Genomic DNA, 27,072 nt, shown 5'->3' on the forward strand with positions numbered 1-27,072 from the left:
ATTCCCCAATACCCTTCCTTAAAAAGGAGGAAAGGAGTCAAATGTTTTTCCTCATCATTGCTCTTAAGTTAAACAAAAAAAAGGTTAAACACTGATGCGTGAAGTCAAACATTCAAAGTTAGAAAATGCCAGAATTAAAGCTGTAAATTTGGATGCATTGATACAGTCTTTAATTACATGATCACATACTTTCCCTCACCTGCCACCCCTCAAGATACAAGTCTCATTTTGTGCACAGGATAGACTGTGCTCTGGGAAAGAATCACTGTTGTGTTTGTATGACCCCTGCCTCAGGAAGTTGGAAGGTGTGTAGTGAATGAGACAGGGGATTCCAGGAACAGAAAGCAGAATCTCATTGTAAAGGCAGTTGAATGCCACTGTGGCAAACAGTATTCTATCTGTGCCTCTGCAAAAGAGTTATAATGCAACAAGAGACAAGTCACTTCAACCAAAAGCCTCACAGGTGGGTTTGGTTTTTTGGGTGTTCAAATCAATACCTTGGACCAGGATACAATTAATAACTTTCTATTCTGCACATGAATAGGACTGGGACCACACACTGAATGACAACAATTAAAATATTAAATAGTTGCCCATTCAGTGGGCAGAGTCAATCCTGTGCACTAAATGAGGCAGCCGTCCTGTGGAAAAAGTGTGACCAATTAGAGAGACTATCATAATACATACAAATTAAGATTGCAGAGAGAACCTTACATCTAGCATGTCCTAAAATTTGAGTGCTTAACTTAGCAACATCAGTAGCATTCCTTTAAAATAAATAAATAAAATTTAAAAAAGGAATAGAAGAGTCTCCCGGCTCTCTGTTCTGGTGCCTGGCATCACAATGGCTCTCAACAGCCAGATGCAGCAATTACAGGGAAAGTCCTGCTCAGCTGCTCTTTGGGGATAAAGTATTTGCAGACCAGTCACATGTGGGAGCTGGGGGGGGTGGGGTGGGGTGGTGGTGGTGAAATAAGCATGTTCAGTGAAGACTGAATCTTCAGAGAATTTAGCTGCCAGCTTTTAACAAGCCTGCAAACACTTGCTGGCTGATTTTTCAGAGGGTTATACTTTGGCCAAATTAGACACTTTACAGGGATGTGAAAAAGGTGTATCTGACTCCAGGGTGATACCCCTGCCAAACCTGAAGTCCCTTCACCAGAGCATGGAAGCACTACGGCTTCCCAATGAAACAGATTTTTTGACATGGGCATTTACCTCCATCCCCCTCCAACCTAGTTATATGATGACCTGGCTGGATGGCTTCAACAAAAAACCCACACCCACAACTTTCCCAAAAAAATCCAGCCAAAGGCAGACATCCAGCATGGGATGTTTCAGCCTGGTATAGCTTATAAGCAATTGACAAGGTCTTGTGATACAACTTGTTAAGCAACCTTGACTACAACCAACACTACCAGCTCCGCCTATAATAGGCTATATAATTATTTACTAGTTAGTATTAGAGACTTTTTTGGCAGCAAATGTCACTTAGGCAGTTTGTTGTGACCTAGGGACAGAGACAGAAGGGGGATAAGACCATAAATAACCTGTGATCGTTAAGCTCCGTGAAATGTGAAAATATAGCAATGGGTCTCCAACAGTTCACATTCAGCAATATTTTCCAATGACACTGAGGGTCAGGATTAGCGCTCACGTCCGAGGTCAAGAACTTCCATAAGTCATTAAACTAAAATTGAGCCCCAAGGGCAGGTTCTCTGGTTAGGCCTTCTCAGGAGCATGCCACACCTACCAATCTGACAGGTTTCAGAGGAACAGCCGTGTTAGTCTGTATTCGCAAAAAGAAAAGGAGTACTTGTGGCACCTTAGAGACTAACCAATTTATTTGAGCATGAGCTTTCGTGAGCTACAGCTCACTTCATCAGATGTTTACCGTGGAAACTGCAGCAGACTTTATATACACACAGAGAATATGAAACAATACCTCCTCCCACCCCACTGTCCTGCTGGTAATAGCTTATCTAAAGTGATCAACAGGTGGGCCATTTCCAGCACAAATCCAGGTTTTCTCACCCTCCACCCCCCACACAAATTCACTCTCCTGCCGGTGCTAGCCCATCCAAAGTGACAACTCTTTGCATAATCAAGTCGGGCTATTTCCTGCATACATCAAGGTTTTCTCACATCCCCCCCACCCGCATACACACACAAACTCACTCTCCTGCTGGTAATAGCTCATCTAAACTGACCACTCTCCAAGTTTAAATCCAAGTTAAACCAGAACATCTGGGGGGGGGGGGGTAGGAAAAAACAAGAGGAAACAGGCTACCTTGCATAATGACTTAGCCACTCCCAGTCTCTATTTAAGCCTAAATTAATAGTATCCAATTTGCAAATGAATTCCAATTCAGCAGTTTCTCGCTGGAGTCTGGATTTGAAGTTTTTTTGTTTTAAGATAGCGACCTTCATGTCTGTGATTGCGTGACCAGAGAGATTGAAGTGTTCTCCGACTGGTTTATGAATGTTATAATTCTTGACATCTGAGTTGTGTCCATTTATTCTTTTACTTAGAGACTGTCCAGTTTGACCAATGTACATGGCAGAGGGGCATTGCTGGCACATGATGGCATATATCACATTGGTGGATGTGCAGGTGAACGAGCCTCTGATAGTGTGGCTATAACATCAGCCACACTATCAGAGGCTCGTTCACCTGCACATCCACCAATGTGATATATGCCATCATGTGCCAGCAATGCCCCTCTGCCATGTACATTGGTCAAACTGGACAGTCTCTACGTAAAAGAATAAATGGACACAAATCAGATGTCAAGAATTATAACATTCATAAACCAGTCGGAGAACACTTCAATCTCTCTGGTCACGCAATCACAGACATGAAGGTCGCTATCTTAAAACAAAAAAACTTCAAATCCAGACTCCAGCGAGAAACTGCTGAATTGGAATTCATTTGCAAATTGGATACTATTAATTTAGGCTTAAATAGAGACTGGGAGTGGCTAAGTCATTATGCAAGGTAGCCTGTTTCCTCTTGTTTTTTCCTACCCCCCCCCCCCCCCCCCCAGATGTTCTGGTTTAACTTGGATTTAAACTTGGAGAGTGGTCAGTTTAGATGAGCTATTACCAGCAGGAGAGTGAGTTTGTGTGTGTATGCGGGTGGGGGGGATGTGAGAAAACCTTGATGTATGCAGGAAATAGCCCGACTTGATTATGCAAAGAGTTGTCACTTTGGATGGGCTAGCACCGGCAGGAGAGTGAATTTGTGTGGGGGGTGGAGGGTGAGAAAACCTGGATTTGTGCTGGAAATGGCCCACCTGTTGATCACTTTAGATAAGCTATTACCAGCAGGACAGTGGGGTGGGAGGAGGTATTGTTTCATATTCTCTGTGTGTATATAAAGTCTGCTGCAGTTTCCACGGTAAACATCTGATGAAGTGAGCTGTAGCTCACGAAAGCTCATGCTCAAATAAATTGGTTAGTCTCTAAGGTGCCACAAGTACTCCTTTTCTTTTTACCTACCAATCTGACTCTCATGAAATACTGGAATCCCCATCTTTCAAAACTCGGATCAAATGCAAGATGCATTTGTTCATCAGGATTCTCACAACAGTTCTTGGGCAGAAGGGATAATGAAGAGGTTTTCCTGTGTGCAGTTATTTTTAAACAGGAGGTGGTACTTGATTTTAAGGTTGGCAACTGGACACTTTTTCCTATGGTACCCCTGCCAAAGAGTCTTCATCCCGCTTATAACCTTCCCCTCAGGGCTTTCCATAGTTGGATCATTATAGAGATGTTAGTCCTCGACATTCCTTCAGAGCCTGGTATCCATTTTACAGATGAGGAAACAAGACACAGATGTGTGACACTGTCTCATAGCAAATAAGGGTCAGAGAAAGGAAGAGAATTTTTGACTCCCACTACCATATTAAGGCCACTTGACAGAGTGGACATGGCAGAAAAGTCTGACAGTCAATTATGTACAAGACTAATCAGACAGACTTGCACTGAGCAACTTGCTCACAACTGGCAAAGGGAAATATTACCTGGCAATGCTTGAGATCTACTAACTTAAAGTAATTTATTAACCTACTTTCATAGCTTGAGATTCTGTATGTTTATATACTGAGAGATTACAAACAATATCAGAACCAACATTTAGATACATATGTTAATTAAAGCTCTTTCTACTTCACTGAATCCTATTGGCTTCTTATAGTCTACAATAATCCTGGCTCATCTCATCGCTGAGAACAGTAGTAGATATTAGACAGCTACACACTTGAGATTTTGGTCTCCCTTTTGCTATTTCACATACACCTACCACCCTGGATAAGTCACTGACGGATGAATGGGTTTGGTCAACTAAAGTCAGGCCCCTACACTCAGCCTGATGGAAGTCTCTTTGCTTAACATGGCAACTTTTCATTACAGCATTCAATCACTCAATTCCAAAATTTCAGGGACTGTTCTAAGCATGTGTGGGTAGAATTCTCGTGAAAAACTAGCAAATTGGAATACCTTGATTTCTGTTGGTTGGGTCCAGAATACCTATTTGGTGCTGTAGACAGAGGAATCTCTGGCATCCCTTGCTCCTGCCTACACTTAGCTTAATATGCTATTCTCTCATTGGTATACAGCTCAGCCTACATAATAAAGCATTTTCCATTTCAGAGTGGCAGAGAGCTTTGTACTAGAAGTTCAGAATTGCAGTGTGCCAGTGACAGCTTCTACAGAAGTCCCTGTCCCAAGGACTATGATCCAGTCAGCAGGTCAGACCTACGGAGCACACCGAGGGATATGTGCAGGAATCTCAGAAGTTGCAGTAGGGAGGAATATGAAGGAGGAATTGAGATGTGACCTACAGAAAGATGGAGACTGTTCCCCACAGAAGGCAGGGGCATGAAAGGCAGCATAAAGGTGTTGGTGAAAGAATATGAAGGCATGGTGTGGAGGGAAGCTTGGGCTGAGCAAAGTGGGGGACGGAGACAGACAGGAAGAGCTGGGTAGGGCCTTACAGGTGAGAAATCTGCCCTAGATGCAGAAAGCAAGGGGAAGGCTGTGCAGGGATCTGAAATAGTGAGTGACTCTTTGGCTGGGCAAGGGGCAGCAAAGGGAGATGGAGCAAGGCTGCAGAGGCAACAATTACAGGAATCACGGGGAGAGATGCCCAAGGCAAGGGACCAGGGTTTAGTGGTGATAGAAAACAGGATTCAATAGCATTCTGGGGGTAGGGGAGTAAAAGGCAACGTGGAGGTTGCAAGCCTGGGTGGTGGGGAAGCTCAGAGGCAGAGGGGGATCAAGGCAGCAGGAACTGACTAATCTTACTTTTTTGGTCTCTTGTTGGTCCGGAGAGTGAAAGGGTGAATTCTCTCAGGCTTTGATATCTTCAGACGGATGGTGCTCTAGGGTAGTGCTACTCAAAGTGGTGGTTTGTGGACCGGTTCTGGTCCGCGAGCCATCGGCTACCGGTCTGCACACACATTGGAAAAAAAATTGCCGGCCCCCCACATCAGATAGCTTGAGAAGCACTGCTCTAGGGGAGGGGAAGGGAGGGGAGGGCATTCCAGTAGAGATTCACACCTTAGCTTGCCTTGAACTAAATGGTTGGGTATCTTTGCCCCATTAGCCTGCTGCACTCTAACTGTCCACATGCACCATGCTAACACACATTAACAGTTTGTTAATGACCTTTGATCTAGTCTCTAAGGTGTCACAAGTACTCCTGTTCTTTTGGCCGATACAGACTAACATGGCTGCTATTCTGAAACATTTGATCTAGTTTGACTCCTTGGCAAGCACATGAGCTTTGGCCTGAAGGCTTTTTGTGCAACACATTGGATCAATCCCAAAATTTCAGAGTGTTCTAGGCATCAATGGGAAAAGCCTGATTTCCACTCCTAGGCGTGGGGAAAAGGAAGGAAGAGTTTTAAAAAAAAACAAACAAACAGGCCCATGGAGTGCCTATTCCATGCTGCAGGTAGAAGATTCTCTGGCAATCCCTGCTCTCTCTCACACCCCCCCACACCCACCCCCCCTTAATTTTCTCCAACTGGATGTATAGTTCACCCTACACAAGCAACTAAGTGTGTGACCCTCTAGTATCTTTCCCACAGGTGTACTACACAGGAAGAGCTGAGACTCCTTAGTCTATCATACACGATTATGAGCAACCCTAAAATTACAGATAAGTGGTGGACTGATTAAACATTTCGGTTTTGAAACACGTGTTGACTGTTACTGACTATACAAACTAGTAAGCTGTGGTCAAATTCTGGGCCCAACTCAGACAGTTTCCATTTAAGAAAGGAAGTGGGCAGTTAAGCTCTATGGCTACCCAAATGATATTTTGAGGTTGAATGAAGAGTTAAGCCACTGAGGACAAATCTAATTGCCTATAATTGCACTACCTCTTACGAAACTACTTCTCTATAGAAGAGAAACAGGCCTATTTAGTGGTCACTGCACACATAGGTGTAACTGCCAGTCGGTAAGAGCTTGTATTATGCCTAATGTAGTAAAGCAGTTCTGTTTAGTATTAAGCTTTTCTGATGTGTATGAACTTCTACGCTATGCTACTTACATATACTCCCATGTACTTTCTACAGATGCTTGTGTGCATAACACTGTATATGTTTCATACATTAAATCTGAGCTCACTGGACATCTGACAGCATTTGAGTTCTTTCCCAGGTAACCACAACATTGTTCATTGTACTAATGACTAAGTGCAAAAATGCAGCTAACAAGACTCTTATTATACTAAAAGTCAGGCTTATATTTAAAGATGCTGGCTTTCTGTACAGAACACTATTCTTATCCCCAGCAGGGAATAAATTAGGTCCCCCAGAGTGCAGGATGAGGATTCCCAGAAATAAAGAACTGGATTATTTCTCTCTGATTTCACCTATTGGCTTTTTAACTGAGTTCAACCTTCCGCATTAAAATATTAAGTCTTTGTAAGTGTCTAAAGATAGAAAGGCCTTTACAATATTGAGTGTTTTCTGCAGGTGAGATTTCACATTTTAGATTCCCTCCTCTCAAGTTACTTAATAAAAGGGATTAGCTGCTCTTTTATTCAATGCAAAGATCAAGCCTATGAAAAGAGTTCCCTAAGATTTTTCATACTTCTGGGTACGGAAGTCTATAAAGTTAATCTTTAAACAACATATCAGGCTTACAGGTACAATGTTGGGGTAAAAATGCCAGTTCAGCTCATTTTACCTTCCACATTTTCCTTTTTGAACTTTTGGCACAACTGTGATTAAATCTGACTCATTAGTTTAACTATTTCAGCACTTGGTTTGTTTCCTGTGCCTCCCAACTTCTATCAGTTCCTCCAGTTTTGAAATACCCTGTGGCTAATTGATGCAGTTTCAGCATTTGTGAAAGCATCTACTGGTATTGATTAAATCTACTTCACAAAGCCCTGAGAAACATAAGTATTTCATAACTGAAAGTTATTGATGAGAAGTCATGTGGACTGACCAGTGTACTTTTACTATACTTCAAATTCATGACCTGAAGGAAGCTATGAAAAAGGACTAGCAATGTATTAACCCCTTTTTTCATTTAACATACCTTTTGAAGGAAGTAGAATCACTGCAGTTACAGCTATTTTAAATAGTGCAGATACAGCCATATTCATTTCCCAGAAGTACACCTGTTTGACACATCTGAGTGGATCTGCTTTCAAGCAAGTCTGCAGACTGAAAGCACTGTTTTGCTTTCCTGTTTCTCACCCACCCTGCTCTCACTTTACAGCCTCTCTCTCTGTTAACCTACCTTGTATTCCCAGTGGAAGTGGGCTATATATGCCTCTTTACAGGAGCTGATAGAGGGGCTTGAGCAACCCAAAGTACCAAGATGAATCTCATTAGAAGGGGTGAAATAGCTTTTGCATCCCTTTCAACCTCTGATGAAGAAACAAGAAGAGCAGGCATCAGATGATCTAGCCAGGCAGCTGCCTATTGTACCAAAGATTCATGAAGAAGCTGTAACTGCCAGCAGGCGAAGGCTGGGATCAATTCCTCATGAAGAGGGATCCTGCTAAGACAGTGCAAGGAGGCATAATCTATGGCACCAGGTAACAATGCCAGCAAGCAAGAGATCCAAACCAAGCCTACTAGAGTCTCTGGCTAATATGAGCCGCAACATTCATTCACTTACTCACTATAAGAGCCACAGATCATCATGACCCGTGAGATTAGGGAGAATTGCCACTGATTCCAGTAGCTGCTGCTACAATTAACTATTTCCTATTTACAGCACAAGTTTGCACTATTTCTGTAAGAAAAATTCACTAAATTGTTTCATAAAGGCTGGTGAGCCAGCCCATCAAAATAAGAAATAACCTTAGTCTAATAAAGGTGAAAACAAAAGAAACAGCTTTTTTGCATCAGTCTAAGCTGGCACAGTAAGGGTGGCTGGCTATGGCTCATGTTAAAAAAGTGGGACCACAAAATAGCTGAAGTACTTCAGGGATTCAAGTCTTTTTAAAAGTTTTCTTGTTTTATTTCCCCATCTAAGATCAAAAAAGTCAAATACTTATTGGGGCCCTTTACTGTTTACCAACTGCTATCCAATGCATAGTCACCAGACTGCCCCATCTTGAGTGTTCACCAGGCTGCTGGGAGGGGGACCCACCTCACCACACTCCATCTGTTTTACTCCTCCGAAGTCTGAACAAGGTTCATGCACCGTGTGACACTCTGTACCTCAGGGAAACACACTGCACCCACATGTTCATCCTTCTAATAGGATTGTGTGGTATCCAATGCAAAGTTTCAGAGTAACAGCCGTGTTAGTCTGTATTCGCAAAAAGAAAAGGAGTACTTGTGGCACCTTAGAGACTAACCAATTTATCTGAGCATGAGCTTTCGTGAGCTACAGCTCACTTCATCGGATGCATCCGATGAAGTGAGCTGTAGCTCACGAAAGCTCATGCTCAGATAAATTGGTTAGTCTCTAAGGTGCCACAAGTACTCCTTTTCTTTATCCAATGCAAAGTTTGTCATGCTGGGTGTCTTCGGAAGGCTCATGAGGCACGGAGCTTTATTGTTATAGCAGTGTTATAGCTTGTAATTTGATGTATACAGTTATGAAGCTGAAAACAAGCCCAGGCAAAAAAACTCTCCAGGAGTAGTTCACACCTCATCAGGGCATGGATGGGACAAACCCAGCCCAGCCTCACAGGAACAAAGGACACTGGCCTAGACAGCAACAAAGGATCTGTTGGACTCAAGTGAGTCACCCCCCTTCTGCTGGTCAGTTTGGGACTGCAATGAGGTAATGCTCACCTGACTCTGCTCTCCCCCCCCAAATCAAAGCCAAGAGGGAAGAAAGAACATTATGAAAGGGAGAGATGTTTGCCATGCTCTCTTTCTCTCCCCCACCTCCATCTACAGACACCTCCACCAATCGACTGAAGCGCTGATCAAAGGGGACAGCCTGGCTGAAGGTCAACCAGCCAGCCTGTGGTGAGAAGCATCTAAGGGCTTGGCTATACTTACATTTTATAGCACTCTAACTTGCTGGCTCAGCGGTGTGAAAAATCACCCCCAAGTGCAGTAAGTCAGAGTGCTTTAAAGCGCTAGTGTAAACAGGCTGAGCGCTGGGAGCCGCGCTCCCAGCGCTCGGAGCTAATTCCCTCATGGAGGTGGATTACCAGGAGCACTGGGGAGCTCTCTCCCAGCGCTCACGTGCGACCACACTCGCACTTCAAACCGCAGCCGTGGGAGCGCTTCCGTGACAGTGCTTTGAAGTTTCCAGTGTAGCCATGCCCTAAGTTTGTAAGGGCACTGAAAGCATTAAGATCAGCTTAGAATGCGTTTCGGTCAAATGAAATAAAAGCAAATAGACTTATTGTGCTTTGACTTAAAAAAATCTCTTTTGTAGTTGATTATAAGTAATACATTTGTTTATTCTACCTGAAACAGTGTGTGTTTGGTTTGAAGCATGTCAGACTCCCCTTGGGATAACAAGCCTGATACATATCAATTTTTGTTAAATTGACAAACTCAGAAGCTTGCAGCGTCCACCGGGCATAACTGGACACTGCAAGATGGAGATTCCTAGGATTGTGTCTGAGACCAGAGGTATTGGGTAGTGTCATTCAGTTGCACAATCCAAGCAGTGGCTGGCCAGAAGTGCTCACTCCCATAGTTGGGAGCAGTTTACATGCTAGAGGCTGTGCATGAACAGCCTGGGAGTGGGGGTTCTCACAGCAGAGTAGAGTAAGGCTGGCTTCCAGAGTTGAGGATTGGAGTGACCTAGCAGATCACTGGTCCAGATACCACCAGTGGAAGGTCACATACTGCCCTTAGTTTAAGGTCCCTAGGCACATTCTCAGGAAAGAGATTCCCAATCTTGCACCCCATCCTGCGAGTTTAGACCTCAAGGTCTAGTTGCCCAGCCCCCAGGATCAGTACTGACCCCCCAGACTCCTGCATAGCTTAAACACACCCTCTCCCAGAACCCATCCACATGGGCATTCAGGGTCTACAGTTAACTTCAGGGAATATGATAGATGTCACAGACTTTGCACAGAATTCTAAATCATTGCTCTTTACTTAAGCATGAGAAATATACAAAAATACCCCCTTCACACATTTCTCTAACAGTTTATTCACCACTCTGAAAAATTTGGACTGCAGTCAGGATCCTCTGTGGACAGTCTAGGGTCCTTCTGCTGCAGCACATGTGTTTTCTTCTTAGTTATGGAGCCCCTCTCTCTGCCAGCATACTTTGACCTTGGTTGATCCTGCAGCTAAGCCAAGCCTCTACTGCTACAAAAGCATTCCTGCCTCTGCCCTAAGTTTCCTGTGTGGCTTTGAGAGTCTCAAATCCCACCACTAACAGCTGAGTCCTTGTGTCATGTGTCTTGTAATTTTCCACTCTCCAAATCCCAGCCCTTTACAGGCAAGCTGGAGGAACTGGCTTCTTCCAGCTGTAGCCAGCCTCCTTAATATATCTCCTCTCCACTGTATCTAGCCTGGGAGAGACATGGTTAGAGGCTTGTCAGCAATGGTGGATACCAATGTTCCCTCTAATTTTTGACAGGCCATGTGTGCAAAAAATTTCTTCTGTGCAAATTGTTGTGCTTCTGTGCAAATTTGTGTGTGGTGTTTAGGATCTGTGTGCGTGTGCACCCGCGCACAGCTTAGAGGGAACAGTGGTGGATACAGATATACAGACATTCCATGATACAGCAATTTTCATAAGAAAAAAATCACAATGAAACCAGAATTCATAAATTCTACAGATTCCACAAAGCATCACAGTTCTCTAAGAGAAAATGAAGTTGGTATTCTGGAATACTAGAAGTGCAATCAGATGCTTCTGAAATGACAATACAGATTCAAAATACCAGCCCTACAAAATCTGTTTGGAATCAGAGTCCAAATGTATTCTTTCTAGGTCAAACAACAAATATTCTGCAATCTGTCTGGACTTTGAGTCAGGGAGGGAGTTACTAACCATAATCCAGCTCACTCTTTTACAGCAATGTTGGCTATGCAAGACTAACAAGAACGAAAGATGTGTCCATAATCAGACAACACAGAGAGGGAGAAAAACAAAGGCATCTTTGGACTCCAAGTTACTTCAGAACAGAATTGCATCAAGAGTTATTCTGCTAAAGATTTTAGCCCTCATGATTCCAAAGGAGTCCAGTTTATTTTGGTTGGATCCATCTACTTTAACAAAGACACCATCAGAGTATCCTGTGTATGCCAAAATGATCAGACTGTTCAAACCAATGCTTTGTTTTCCCCCCATTAGAAGAGGAAAGCAACAATGTTAAGAATTTATATTTCAACTCCTGGAACAAGTTCCATTAAAGAAACTATCACCAACAGAGGCTGCAGATTTGCATGGATGCAAATCTGCAGCATTTTTGGCCTCTGGAGATATTTCATAACCAGCTCCTTGTAGCCCATACTTCCTCCTCTAGCCCATGTTGCTCCAAGGGCAGAGTTTGACCTCAGGGCACAAGGACTCCCCTCCCTCTTGGTAGGAGCTGGAAGCTAAGACAGCTATATGATGGGAGATATGGAGGCACCTTTGGAAACAGGTAATTTCAGGAACTTTTTTGCTTGAGTATTTTCCTACTTGCTGATCATATTGGTATGAACATCCACTCTCACAGCCCTGCTGAACTCCCCCCTACCCTTCACTCCTATTCATCCACCCCCCCACCTTTGTCCTCCAATTCATCCACCCCCCCCCCAACTTTGTCCTCCACTAATGTACAAAGGACCAAAACCAAGTTTGATACCTGAATTAACCAAACTGCATTCCTTCCCATAACCTTCATCTACCCTGTATTTGGAGTAAGCTTTTCAGGTCAAGGACTGTTGTGTGCATCCAGATCACTGGATGCCCAGTCCCAATTGGAGCATTTGGAACACAAAAAATTACTTTAGAGAACTGCAGAATTAATACGTCACTTACACACAATGAAAGGGCTACAAAATTCAAAGCCAAGTGTAAAAAGGCATAATATGCTGTAAGTCATACCTGCTGTATTTTGTTTCAACATAAGCATGAAGAGCGCTTACATTTTTGTTGCAAGAAGTCTTTATGGAAAGCGTATTAAATTGTATTTGCACCACAAACAAAATCTGATGTTTGATATGGTTGAGCCAACATACCAGAACTTCAAGGGAAATAAATTCATTATAACCAAGATTAGCTACCAGCTACCATCATTTAGTTTCACTCACTCAAAACAAGGGGTTTAATTTATCAGATTTGCCATTGTTGGCACTTCAGTGGTCTCTCCCATTTCAATCCATTGTGTGTCAGCTATAACTCTTCTCCTGTTGTGTTGCTGTGCTCCATTCTGCTGGTTTACGTCAAACGGAATTTACTAAAATCCTATTCTCTAACAGATTAATTCTGCAAAGAAACATTTCCCTAGCAGTATATGACAAGTAGGAAGAGTATAGCTATGAATTGGATTAAATGTTTGTTTAGGCCAAGGACAGGTTTGTGGACTTGGAATAATCAATTTCCCCTCTCAAAAAGGCTAGATATTGGCACATGCACTGAACAGTGACTTACTGGCCCACTCCTACAGAGTTCCAAGTACCTGCAACTTCAAGTTCAATGAGAGTTCCAGGTCTCCCACACATCTCAGAACTGGCTCTTGGTTATGACAAGACAATACTAGGAGCCTGATTTTTCAAGATGCATTAGCTTGGTTGTAAAAAGTTGCCCTGGGTAACAGCTATGCTCAGCCCAAGATTTAAGCACTTTAAAAAAAGAAGAAAAAAGAAGAACTTGTTATGTAAATGAAAATCTGAATACTAATTTAGGAAGGCTAATCCTTAAACTGAAATTTGGCAAACTGTTGCCCATGAATATGGTCTAATCCCCTTCAGGCTTAAAAAAAAGCAGCCCACTAGCCAAGATTATACATATGGTAAGACAGGTAGAAGCTGAATTTAGAGGGTTAATCATTTAGCCTGTAAATAGAAGTTTATTATAGAAGTAAAAGTAATCAAGCTTTAGATGGTTTTTAGAAAATATTTAAAATAATTACTCAATTGATCTGAAGAAGCCCTTCCACAGCAGCCACTCATGTTCCTATTACCAGTATGCATTTTGAAAACATTCATGCAAAAGACATTAAAGTAACCTAAACACTATACAGATTGTCTTAGAGGAAGGAAAGCTGAAGTTGACATTCCATCTGTAAGTCATTCTGCATGCTCTGGCAGCTCACCCACACACTTGCATGAGTTAGATACTTAACAGTAATTTTGCATTTCCTTCAGTATGGGACAGTTTTATTCAAAATAAAAACTATCTGCAAATAGAACTCATGAGAAACATTGCAGTACTTGTCCCCCCCGCATACGCTCTCCTCTTAACTACCCTGTCGCCATAGCACCTCTTTGGATATAGTCTTTTGAAGTAAGCTATAGTAGGTCTTCATAAAAATGCATTAAGTTCACTTTTGATGGCACAAGCTTAAATGCAATTAACTTTCAAAAAAGATTTTATTGCATTTTATGGAAAAGCTACAATTGAATCAGCACTTTGAATTCAGACCTGTAAAAAACTAAATAGTACATTGTCTTCAGCAATGAAAAGAGCCTTCCATCGTCCCGCAATAAAACATGCATCATCCCAGTGGAGCTCTGACACTGTAAAGCAGTAACATTCAGGCCTGGAGTCGTGATCCTTTATTACCTTCTGCCAGCCAACTGGAAAATGGAGGGCTTTAACATATAGCCCATTCATTGTTATGGCAGACATCTAGTGAATATTTTGACATTACCAGAGTTCTGAAGTACGAAGACAAAGCTAGCAAGTTATTAAATCAAATTCAGAAGCTACAGTAAAAGGTCTCCCTAGGAAAAAAAAAAAATCTCAAGAGTAGATTGAATGTTATCTAAAATCCAGGAGTCCCCCCCACTGTCCAAGATGTTTAGATCTGCCCCTACACTTGAGTTACCTTATATAATATGCTCCCCTGGAAAAGAATGTCTTGCATTTGGATCCCAAAATACAGTTAGATATAAGTACAATAAGGGCATTCAAGACTATTTAATACTTTTTGGAACATGCTCTTGCTCATTCTGAACTAGTGTTACATATACATCTGCGTCACACCATCCTCTTCTTCCCCTGTATTGCCACTTAATGGGATATAAAAAGAAGCGATAAGTCAGACAAGAATTTTTACAGTGCTGTAGTCTTATAAAGACATTCCTATATTGAAAGCATTTTGTTTTAATTTAAAGTTCAAATATGGAGTTCAACTTTAGAAGAATATATTCTGTGGACACACCCACTAATGTTACTATTGAATTTCATACTTCAAGCTATGGCACATTGGACTAGGGCTCGAAAAAAAAACCCCAACGCCTGCTTGTCAGGATAAGTTTTCAACTTGCCATTGATGACTTAAGCTACTTACTATTGATTTCTGCAGAACTGAGACTCCCTTAAGATAAACTTCTAGTCCACCTGGTTGCAGAGTAAACCTTACAAATGCACTGTTGTCTTTAAGACTGTAGATACTTTAGTGCCCATGGTGCTGCTCAGAGCTTTAAACACCAACAGAACACTGACTTAGATTAGAACTTTGTTGACAGTGTACTCTAAGAATTGTCGGTTTCACTCTGCTGCTCCTAAATAAAGTTATCAGCAGAGCCAGGCACTGACGTATTCACAGAGGTCAGAAAGGAGGCTCAGTGAAGTAAAATAGAACTCTAGAGGAGAAAAAAAAAAAACTGTTCTCACAGGTGATTTCATTTTTATCAAATAGCTTCATCCTTCAGTTTCTGGGGAGGAGATGGAAGCCCACCTAGAGGGTGGAAGGGATAGTCCTCTCTTAGAGGTCCTACCACTTCCCTCTGACAGATGAGAATTCTGTGCAAGCCTATAGCCAGTGGGTTTAGCTTCTGGAAGTTTTTCCCCTCAGCCCTGGATAAGTATCAAAAGTGTATATGTTGGTCCTAATGCTGCTGCCACAAAAGCAGTTATGCCGCTTTTATAGCGTAGTTCCACACGACCCACCAAACCAAGAAGTCATTCTCCATATCCAATATGGATGGATTGAAGTCTTCCCTCACAAGCTGCCTCTATTCCACACAGGAAAGAGTTAGCAAAACTAACTTCAGAAGAGAAGGCTTGAGTATCTACATATTATACCTATCTCATTCATATTTTAGTTTGTCCTTTGCTTACATCAGCCCCCCACATTTGAAAAGCAGCAAGCTTTTATAGTAGCTATTTGTATATAGTTTGGTATGTTTTGGGAGCACCATTGTGTGCAGTAAAAGGAGGACCAAACTCTACTCTATTTTTCTGGTGCAAGTCAAACATCTGAGGGCAGAATTCAGTCCATCAACTCTACATTTGATCTTATTGCCTCATTCCAAGTTTGTTTTTCCTCTAAAATACCCAATTGTCACCAATGCACAATTACACGAGGCAAATATAAATTGAGATAGCAAGAGCTTTCAGGAGATCTAAAGACTGGAAGGACATCATTACTACTTATGTCACCAGGGAGCAGCAGTTTTGCATCTCCAGCAGTCTAAACCAAGACATGCTTTATTCTCAATAAATGATCAAACAATATCTGCTTTCACACAGCTGTCCATTGCTGTTAAATATGAACCTAGAGCACCTGGTTGCAGGTTATGAACTATACAATGTTTTATGCCAGTCAGACCAGAAATTTTTATATGCCTTTACTGAATTCAAGATAAGCCTACAAACATAGCTGAACATTTCATACACTCAGATTCCTAACTAGAGTTAGGGAAACTATATTAGTGTAAAAAAGAAGTTACTTGGTGTTCATAAACACTTAGTTTTTAAAAATTCTAAAAAAAAGATTCCCTTCACACTAAGAAAAACATCTTAGCCAGCCAACTGACTGACTTGAACATAAATCGATCACACTAGATTAAAGTGATAATCAGTTTGTTATTTCATAAATATCCTGGGATTTTACATATTTTTGTATCAGCTATGGAATGAATTCTTTGGCACCGATTAGGTATATTTTCCAGTAGGTTGTTCACTTAGGGCTTAAGTGCTGGAGACCCAAAAAGCAGTTGTTTACAGTTCTTTAATCCTGGAATCAGTTTTTTCATTATCTTGGTCACCAACATAGTTTAGAGCAGTCTTGGGGCTGCTCTCTACTGCTCTACCCTGTAACAACATAACCTGGAATGTGTAGGACATTCCTCTCTACATCAGAGAGGGCACAGAGATGGAAGTACCAGTTCTATGCCATTTGAATATTCTCCCATGCTAGGCTAATCTTCAACTGTGCAGTTAGGATTGCATTACAGGCACTTTGTGTCTAAACGGTTGTGTAAGAAACTCCTGAAGATTGATATCAAGGAATCTTAATCATTGTAAGTCTTTCAAATGGCCAGATAGCAGAGGCACAAAGTTGCTTCTTGCAAGTATAGGGTTCTCTGATGCTACAATGGTCACTTAGTTCAGAGAAATTGATTCCTTTACGATTAAGTTTTGCTTTCCCTTAAAATAAAGCAGTTAATAATATCAAGTCAAGTTTTGATAAGGCTGAGTAGGGGTGCAGACTTGTCCTGGTATAAAAAAAATCCAAAAACCACACCCCCACACACCAAAATCATGGAGCAGTCCTAGTAAGTTTAGAAGAAGTCATGGGTTTTGTTTTTTGCTACAAGTGACAAATGAGACACAGGGACAGTGTGGGGGGGGGGGGGGGGGAGGGAGAAGAGAAAGAGGAAGGAGAGCTAGCTTGCCCCCATACTTACCCTTCGGGGCAGCTCCCATCCTATGAGGCTGGGCCTGGCTCACTACTCTGGGCATTGTGACCTGGCACAAGTGGTTGCAGCACCACTCACTCAAAGTTGACCTGGCTGGTCAATGGCCAGGCTGAATCTGTGTGAACGGTGCCGTGAACCCATATGCCAGGTGGCAATGCCAAGAGTGGTGAGCGAGGCCCAGCCTGCAAGGTGAGTACTGAAATCATGGACAAGATGTGGACAAACGGGAAAATCATGGTATCCATGACATTTCCCTACCCTACATCATGACACTGCTGCAGTCCTAGCTAGGACATCTGATATTATAAGGCTTCCTTATTTTCTATAAGATAAATATGACAGTATGAAATTTGAGCTGACAAGAATGTTTTTGGCAAGCCTCCTCTAAAATAAGGAGAGATCTGAAATATTCTGCTATCACATGCCTACTTGCCCTAGCAAATGTAACAATGATTAATTTTACTAAGTTCTAATCAGTATGGCACAGAACATTATGAGTAGAAAACTGCATTTTACATACAAAGTAGAAGTATTTATATGAACACAAAACACCACTAAGACCTGCATTAATTGGTGTAAACCAAATCAGAGTGTTCAGAATCAATATAATGATAGAGCACATAGAAGGGCATTGAAGAAATGTGATTCAACTAAAGGTTTGGAATTCCTAGATTTTATATTATGATGAATGTGGACAACACTTCAATAATCCTAATTTTTAGTGCAGGTAGTCATTAGGAAAATATCTAAATGAAGACTTCATACTCAAACCATTTAGAAATGAATGGATGGGCATATTTGGTCTCCTTCCCATTGTCCTGAAACAAGGAGTTACTATTTCTTAAACCACTTCCCCTTTCAGAAGTTGACATTCTAATTATTTCTCCTAAGCTAGTATCCTATAATGTATTTCCAGTTCTGCACTTGCCCTTCAACAGTATGTTTCTAACAAGTCTAGGAGAGAGTTGTGAATGCAGTTTATTATAAGTAAAGTTGTAAAACTTTCAATAAAAAGGAAGTCACACACACAATTTCAAAAAACAGGTACCAAATTTGTTCCTCCTGTGCTAATCAGTGTTTTTGAAAAGCCTACAAAGGATAAACCACCACCACAGCAGCTCATTGTCCCCCTCTCCCCTTTCTCACACACACTAAAAAAGGAGGAACTTAACTAGAATTAAAGCCAACATTCTTAGCCCTGGTCTACACTAGGAGCTGGTCGAATTTAGCAGCGTTAAATCGATTTAACCCTGCACCTGTCGACACGACAAAGCCCTTTCTTTCGACTTAAAGGGCTCTTAAAATCGATTTCCTTACTCCACCCCCGACAAGGAGATTACCACTGAAATCGGCCTTGCTGGGTCAAATTTGGTGTACTGTGGACACAATTAGATGGTATTGGCCTCCGTAAGCTAACCCAGAGTGCTCCATTGTGACTGCTTTGGACAGTGCACTCAACTCAGATGCACTGGCCAGGTAGACAGGAAAAGGCCCACGAACTTCTGAATTTCAATTTCCTGTTTGGTCAGTGTGGCAAGCTGCAGGTGACCATGCAGAGCTCATCAGCATAGGTGACCATGATGGAGTCCCAGAATCGCAAAAGAGGTCCAGCATGGACTGAATGGGAGGTACTGGATCTGATCGCTGTATGGGGAAAGGAATCCATGCTATCAGAACTACATTCCAGTTTTCGAAATGCCAAAATATTTGTCAAAATCTCCTAGGGCATGAAGGACAGAGGCCATAACAGGGACCCAAACCAGTGCCGCATGAAACTTAAGGAGCTGAGGCAAGCCTACCAGAGAGGTGAACGGCCGCTCCAGGTCAGAGCCCAAAACATGCCGCTTCTATGATGAGCTGCATGCCATTTTAGGGGGTTCAGCCACCACTACCCCAGCCGTGTTGTTTGACTCCTTCAATGGAGATGGAGGCAATACGGAAGCAGGTTTTGGGGACGAAGAAGATAATGATGATGATGAGGTTGTAGATAGCTCACAGCAAGTAAGCGGAGAAACCGGTTTCCCCCCCCCCCCCCCCCCCCCCCCAACAGCCAGGAACTGTTTCTCACCCTGGACCTGGAGCCAGTACCCCCCGAACCCACCCAAGGTTGCCTCCTGGACCCACCAGGCAGAGAAGGGACCTCTGGTGAGTGTACCTTTTAAAATACTATACATGGTTTAAAAAGCAAGCATGTTTAAGGATTAATTTGCCCTGGCATTCGTGGCTCTCCTGGATGTACTCCCAAAGCCTTTGCAAAAGGTTTCTGGAGGGCAGCCTTATTGTGTCCTCCATGGTAGGACGCTTTACCACTCTAGGCCAGTAGCAGGTACTCAGGAATCACTGTAGAACAAAGCATTGCAGTGTATGTTTGCTGGCATTCAAACAACATCCGTTCTTTATCTCTGTTATCCTCAGGAGAGTGATATCATTCATGGTCACCTGGTTGAAATAGGGTGCTTTTCTTAAGGGGACATTCAGAGGTGCCTGTTCCTGCTGGGCTATTTGCCTACGGCTGAACAGAAATGTTCCCCGCTATTAGCCATGGGGAGAGGGGAGGGCGGAGGGACTAGCCACGCGGTGGGGGAGGCAAAATGCGACCTTGGAACGAAAGCACATGTGCTATGTATGTAATGTTAACAACAAGGTTTACCATGAAAGAGCATACCCATTGTTCTATAAAATGTGTCTTAAATAGCACTGTCCCTTTTTATCCCCCCTCCACCAGCTGCATGTGTTTCAAGGATCACAGGAGCTTCTCCTTCCCAGAGGCTAGCGAAGATCAGAAGGCAAAAAAAGAAAAAAAAAACCCACACTCGCGATGAAATGTTCTCTGAGCTCATGCTGTCCTCCCACACTGACAGAGCACAGACGAATGCGTGGAGGCAGACAATGTCAGAGTGCAGGAAAGCACAAAATGACCGGAAGGAGAGGCGGGCTGAAGAGAGTAAGTGGTGAGCTGAAGCTGAAAGGTGGTGGCAGCGTGACGAGAGGAGGCAGGATTCAATGCTGAGGCTGCTGGGGGAATCAAACTAATATGCTCCAGCGTATGGTTGAGCACAGACCGCCGCTACAGCCCCTGTGTAACCAACTGCCCTCTTCCCCAAGTTCCATAGCCTCCTCACCCAGAAGCCCAAGAACGCGGTGGGGGGGGGGGGGCACTTCTGGCCACTCAGCCACTCCACCCCAGAGGATTGCCCAAGCAACAGAAGGCTGGCATTCAATAAGTTTTAAACTTTTAAAGTGCTATGTGGCCTTGTCCTTCCCTCCTCCACCACCCCTCCTGGGCTACCTTGGTAGTTATCCCCCTATTTGTGTGATGAATTAATGAAGAATGCATGAATGTGAAGCAACAATGACTTTATTGCCTCTGCAAGCAGTGATCGAAGGGAGGAGGGGAGGGTGGTTAGCTTACAGGGAAGTAGAGTAAACCAAGGGGTGGGGGGGGTTTCCATCAAGGAGAAAAACAGAACTTTCACACCGTAGCCTGGCCAGTCATGAAACTGGTTTTCAAATCTTCTCTGATGTGCACCGCACCCTCCTGTGCTCTAACTGCTCTGGTGTCTGGCTGTGCGTAACCAGCAGCCAGGCGATTTGCCTCAACCTCCCACCCTGCCATAAACGTCTCCCCGTTACTCTCACAGATATTGTGGAGCGCACAGCAAGCGGTAACAACAGTGGTAATATTGGTTTCACTGAGGTCTGAGTCAGTAAACTGCACCAGCGCGCTTTTAAATGTCCAAATGAACATTTCTATCACCATTCTGCACTTGCTCAGCCTGTAGTTGAACAGCTCCTGACTACTGTCCAGGCTGCCTGCCTATGGCTTCATGAGTCATGGCATTAAGGGGTAGGCTGGGTCCCCAAGGTTAACTATAGGCATTTCAACATCCCCAACAGTTATTTTCTGGTCTGGGAATAAAGTCCCTTCCTGCAGCTTTTGAAACAGACCAGAGTTCCTGAAGATGCGAGTGTCATGTACCTTTCCCGGCCATCCCACATTGATTATGGTGAAACATCCCTTGTGATCCACCAGTGCTTGGAGCACCATTGAAAAGTACCCCTTGCGGTTTATGTACTCGCCAGCTTGGTGCTCCGGTGCCAAGACAGGGATATGGATTCCATCTATGGCCCCACCACAGTTAGGGAATCCCACTGCAGCAAAGCCATCCACTATGACCTGCACATTTCCCAGGGTCACTACCCTTGGTATCAGCAGATCTTGGATTGCTTTGGCTACTTGCATCACAGCAGCCCCCACCGTAGATTTGCCCACTCCAAATTGATTCCCTACTGACTGGTAGCTGTCTGGCATTGCAAGCTTGCACTGGGCTATTGCCACTTGCTTCTCAACTGTGAGGGCTGCTCTCATCTTGGTATTCTTGTGCCTCAGGGCAGGGGAAAGCAAGTCAAAGTTCCATCAAAGTGCCCTTACGCATGTGAAAGTTTTGCAGCCACTGGGAATCGTCCCACACCTGCAACACTGTGTGGTCCCATCAGTCTGTGCTTGTTTCCCGAGCCCAGAATCGGCGTTCCACCGCATGAACCTGCCCCATTAGCACCATGATGCCCACATTCTTAGGGCCTGTGCTTTGAGAGAAGTCTGTGTCCATGTCCTCATCACTCTCGTCACTGCGCTGACATCACCTACTCGCCTGGTTTCGCTTTGCCAGGTTCTGGTGCTGCATATACTGCTGGATAATGCGTGTGGTGTTGAATGTGCTCCTAATCGCCAAAGTGATCTGAGCGGGCTCCATGCTTGCCGTGGTATGGCGTCTGCACAGAAAAGGCACAGAACGATTGTCTGCTGTTGCCCTGATGGAGGGAGGGGAGACTGACGACATGGCTTACAGGGTTGGCTTAAAGGGAATTAAAATCAACAAAAGGGGTTGCTTTGCGAGAACCTGAATGGTCCCCTCAAGGATAGAACTCAAAACTGGGTTTAGCAGGCTGTTGATTTCACAGAGGGAGGGAGGAGAAAATGAATACAAAACAAATCTGGTCTATTTCTTGTTTTGAGCCACTTCATCCATCTTTATACATCTTGCTGGCAGCAGACTGTGCAGTACGACCGCTAGCCATCGTCATCTCCTGCGTGCTCGGCAGAAGACGGTGCAGTATGACTGCTGGCCATCATCTTCTGCTGGCTGCTGATTAAAAGACAGTGCACTGCCCGTTGGACTCAATTGCCATGACACAAAACTTAAAAGGGAAATGACCTGGCCGAGTCACTCCCATGTTTGCCCAGGCACCCCTGACCTCATCGATGTCAGTTAAAAGAGCACCCAGGACTATGTCGATGATGGCTACCAGTCATACTGCACTTTCTGCTGCCAAAAGGCAATAAACTGCTGCTGTGTAGCAATGCAGTACCACGTCTGCCAGCACCCAAGAGACATACGGTGACAGTTAGCTGAGCAGGCTCCAGGCTTGCCGTGGTATGGCGTCTGCACAGGTAACTCAAGAAAAAAGGTGCAAAACGATTGTCTGTCCTTGCTTTCACAGAAGGAGGGAGGGAAGGGGGGCCTGACGATATGTACCCAGAACCACCCGCGACAATGTTTTAGCCCTATCAGGCACTGGGATTTCTACCCAGAATTCAAATGGGCAGCGGAGACCGCGGGAACTGTGGGATAGCTACCCACCGTGCAAAGCTCCGGAAGTTGACGGTTGCCTCGGTACTGTGGACACTCTCCGGCGACTACGTGCACTTAGAGCATTTGTATGGGGACACGCATAATCAACTGTATAAAAACGCTTTCTACAAAATCAACTTCTATAAATTCGACCTAATTTCATAGTGTAGACACACCCTTACAGCATGAAACATTCCTTGTACAAGCATAGCTGAGTTCTCTATTTCTCTGATACAATCTCTTGCAGAGAATCTGTACTTTACTATAAAGGTTAGACAACACTACTGCTTAGTTATGAAAGAACTCAGTTACATTACAATTCTATATTTCATAGAGCAGATCTCCATAAATATTGTTCAAACTATTGGCATATTACATGTACCAACATATTTAATCCTCCTGGCATAAAGTCTACAATGTAAACTCTTCTTGCCTAAGTCATTTGCAAAAATGGAAGTACTGGAAGCTGAAACATTGTCTCAATACATTTAGACTAGGGGTTCTCAAACTGGTGGTCTGGACCCCTCAGGGGGTCACAAGCTGTCAGCCTCCACCCCAAACCCCACTTTGCATCCAGCATTTATAATGGTGTTAAATATATAAAAAAAGTGTGTTTAATTTATAATGGGGGGAGGGGTGTCACACTCAGAGGCTTGCTATTTGAAAGGTGTCACCAGTACAAAAGTTTGAGAACCACTGGTTTAGACCATACTATAGGTGGTCAATTTCCAATAGGTTTTGTTTTTTGTATTTTCTAATGCATAGGATTTTTTAGAAAAAAGTACAGATTATTATCCACCTTAAGTGCTTAAGTCAATTGACAATGGGACCTATGCCCTTTTAAATATTTTACTCAACATGAAGTGGTACTATTCATCCTGAGCCATTGGTTAAGCATTCACAAATTCAAAGCTAAAATACTCACCTAGCTGTATACATCATATAAGCACATTCATTAAAGATGTGCTTCAGATATATTCACAATTATTTTCCTGTTTGGATTTCAGAGGGGGGGGGGGGGGAAGACTGAAGTGCTGCAAGAACATAACAAATATGAAATTCTACCACTTATTCGCCTCCAATGTCATGGTCAGAGCAACTGAAATGTTAAAAGTGGAAAGCGGATAGAGTAAGACTATTATGGAGTTGTCTAGTCACAAAAAAGCATGAATGAGAACTTACAAATAAAACTGTTAGCTGACAAGTGTTTGCAGACAGTTTCTTTTTTAAAATCTGTAGATGCTGGAGGAATTTATTCTAGGCTTTAAGAAACACTTGAAGTTAATATTGGCAAGTGGGGTTATTAATGCATAGGGGCTTTTAAGTATCAGAAGTTTAAGCTTGCTAGAAATAACTTGATCCTTCCAACTGAAATTCAGCCACCAACTTTTTAGCTAACTAAGTGAGAAGCATTTTAAAACGAGGACAAACTTGTGTAGAACCAAGTAGTCATATCAAACCCTGCCAACCAAGGCTTCCAAGCTCTCAGATAAAATGTAGTTTAGGAGTAATTTTAACCTTGGATTCCAAACTCTAAGAGGGGCCTATTGTAGATAAGCTTTAAAAACTCACAAACTACTATATCAGGTCTCATCTGCTGACTGGCAGCAAGCTCTCTTGTATGCATACAGAGAATTAAGCCATCAGCTTCTGCATAGATAAAGCTTTCATTTAAAGTTTCTAGTCATTGTTCATGAAGATAGTTTACATGCATTTAACACTTGCAAGGTTGACAATGTTATCTTCTTCTGTCTAGAGACTAGCAACTCCAGTGCCACCACTGCTGTTTACCCAAACAGCAGCTGAGTAAAATTGAGAGAAATGGTTAGTTTCACTTCTACTAATTATATCCCTGTGGGTCTTAGTGAAGCCATCAAGAACAGCTTCAAGCAGCAGCCTGGAGTTATTCACAAGAGAGGATCTCTCTCCCACCCCAGGGGTGGGGAAAAAAAAAAAAAAAGACTTAGGGAGGTGGAGGAATAAACCTGTGCTACTATACTCCTCCCAACAGTAGACAGGAGGCTATGGAGGGGAGGGACTAGACAAGGCTACTTTTACCACCCAGCATCTAGAAGGGGGTAGAGCTCCACATGACATACTAGCCATTTACTACTCAGGAACAGTTATAAGCAACTGAGCCCAAAAAACAGTCTAGCAACAACACTCCAGTAAAAATCCCAGCATTCTCCCTTTCCCTCTCCACCAAAACCAGCAGAAGGCTGGGTTTAGGAGAACACTGCCCCTGGGCCTTGGTAGTGGGACCCAATCCTGTAAATAATTTTAGGCATCCAGCTAGTAAGTTTTTCTAAGTCTTGCACTACATCAATATTGTAGGCAAAATCTGCCTCACAACAACTTCACTAGTGCCAGGATTTTACCACAAGTGTCTATGTTAGCCAATCCAAGTCAAGTGAGACCAATGTTTTAACATAATAGTTCTGAGTCAAAGGGAGTGAGGAGGGTATTTCATAGAAAAAAGTAATGAGATACATCCAAACTCATAGGCATTTCAGAATTTAGGCTCCAAGACCATTAAAATCCAATTATTTAGAGAGTGTAGTAGACATACAGAATACACACTAGATAACGGAAGTATCAAATTCTATTTCTCCCTACCCTGTTTTATACACACCATTCATCATTAAAGATACATTTAACTTGCAATTTAAGTTCAAGATTCAATATTTTGCTCATATGTCAAGGTTGGCACCATTTTCAGTTAGCATATTTCTGCGTGGGATTTGTTAATAAGTAATTCAGAAGATTAAGAACATTACATCATGCAAGTTTACTTCAGTCCATTATTTTGACAGTACAAGCAGAGACACTTTTAGACACTTGGTTTGGTAATATGCTTCAGTTTGATATTACATTATTACTGTGCAATTCAATTGCTCCATTTACTAGAGCAGGGATTGGCAAACTTTTTGGCCAGAGGTCCATATCTGGGTACGGAAATTGTATGGCAGGCCATGAATGCTCACAAAATTGGAGGTTGGGGTGCAGGAGGGGATGAGGGCTCTGGCTGGGGGTGTGGGTTCTGGGGTGGGGCCAGAAATGAGGAGTTGAGGGTGTGGGAGAGTACTCCAGGTTGGGACTGAGGAGTTTGGAGGCAGGAGGGGGATCAGGGCAAGGTGTTGGGGTATGGGAGGGTCTCAGGGTGTGGGCTCCAGGTGGTGCTTACCTCAAGCAGCTCCCAGAAGCAGCAGCAGCATGTCCCCTCTCTGGCTCCTACGTGGAGGTGCGGCCAGGTAGCTCTGCACACTGCCCTGTCTGCAGGCGCCACCCCTGCAGCTCCCATTGGCCACGGTTCCCGGCCAGCGGGAGCTGCAGGGACAGCACTTGAGGTGGGGACAGCACGTGGAGCCCCATGGCTACCCCTATGCATAGGAGCCGGAGAAGGGACATGCCACTGCTTCCGGGAGCCGCACAGAGTGGGGAAAGCCCCAGACCCCACTCCTCAGCTAGAGCACCAGAGCAGGGCAAGTCCCAGACCCCAGATCCCGGCAGGAGCTCGAGGGTTGGATGCGGCCCCTGGCCGCAGTTTGCCCACCCCTGTACTACAGCAGCAACAAAAATCTAAATAGCACCCACCTACATTAACACTTTACAAGAGGTCATAAAAATAAAGGGAAGGGTAACCACCTGTCTGTATACAGTGCTATAAAATCCCTCCTGGCCAGAGGCAAAACCCTTTCACCTGTAAAGGGTTAAGAAGCTAAGATAACCTCGCTGGCACCTGACCAAAATGACCAACGAGGGGACAAGATACTTTCAAATCGAGGGGGGGGGGGCGGAGGGGAGAGAACAAAGGGTAACAGATCAGGAATGCAGTCTCAGAACTTCTGTTAGTTAGTAAGTAATCTAGCTAGAAATGCGTTATATTTCCTTTTGTTTAATGGCTAGTAAAATAAACTCTGCTGAATGGAATGTATATTCCTGCTTTTGTCTCTTTTTGTAACTTAAGGTATTGCCTAGAGGGTTCTCTATGTTCTGAATCTGATTACCGTGTAAGGTATTTACCTTTTCTTTAATTAAAATTCTTCTTCTAAGAACCTGATTGTTTTTCATTGTTCTTAAGATCCAAGGGTTTGGGTCGGTGTTCACCTGTACAAATTGATGAGGAAAGGGGGTGTAGGGCTTGGGAGGGTAGTTTGCGGGAAGACGTCTCCAAG

General features: G+C 43.4%; 1 protein-coding gene across 1 annotated transcript in view; it reads right to left on the reverse strand.

The window, feature by feature from the left end:
• Positions 1-27,072, reverse strand: part of SNX3 (sorting nexin 3) — a 36,072-nt gene that overhangs the window by 7,167 nt on the left and 1,833 nt on the right. The gene's annotated exons all lie outside the window — the stretch shown is intronic.

This window comes from Caretta caretta, chromosome 3 (assembly GCF_965140235.1).
Source record: "Caretta caretta isolate rCarCar2 chromosome 3, rCarCar1.hap1, whole genome shotgun sequence".
Taxonomy (NCBI): domain Eukaryota; kingdom Metazoa; phylum Chordata; order Testudines; family Cheloniidae; genus Caretta; species Caretta caretta.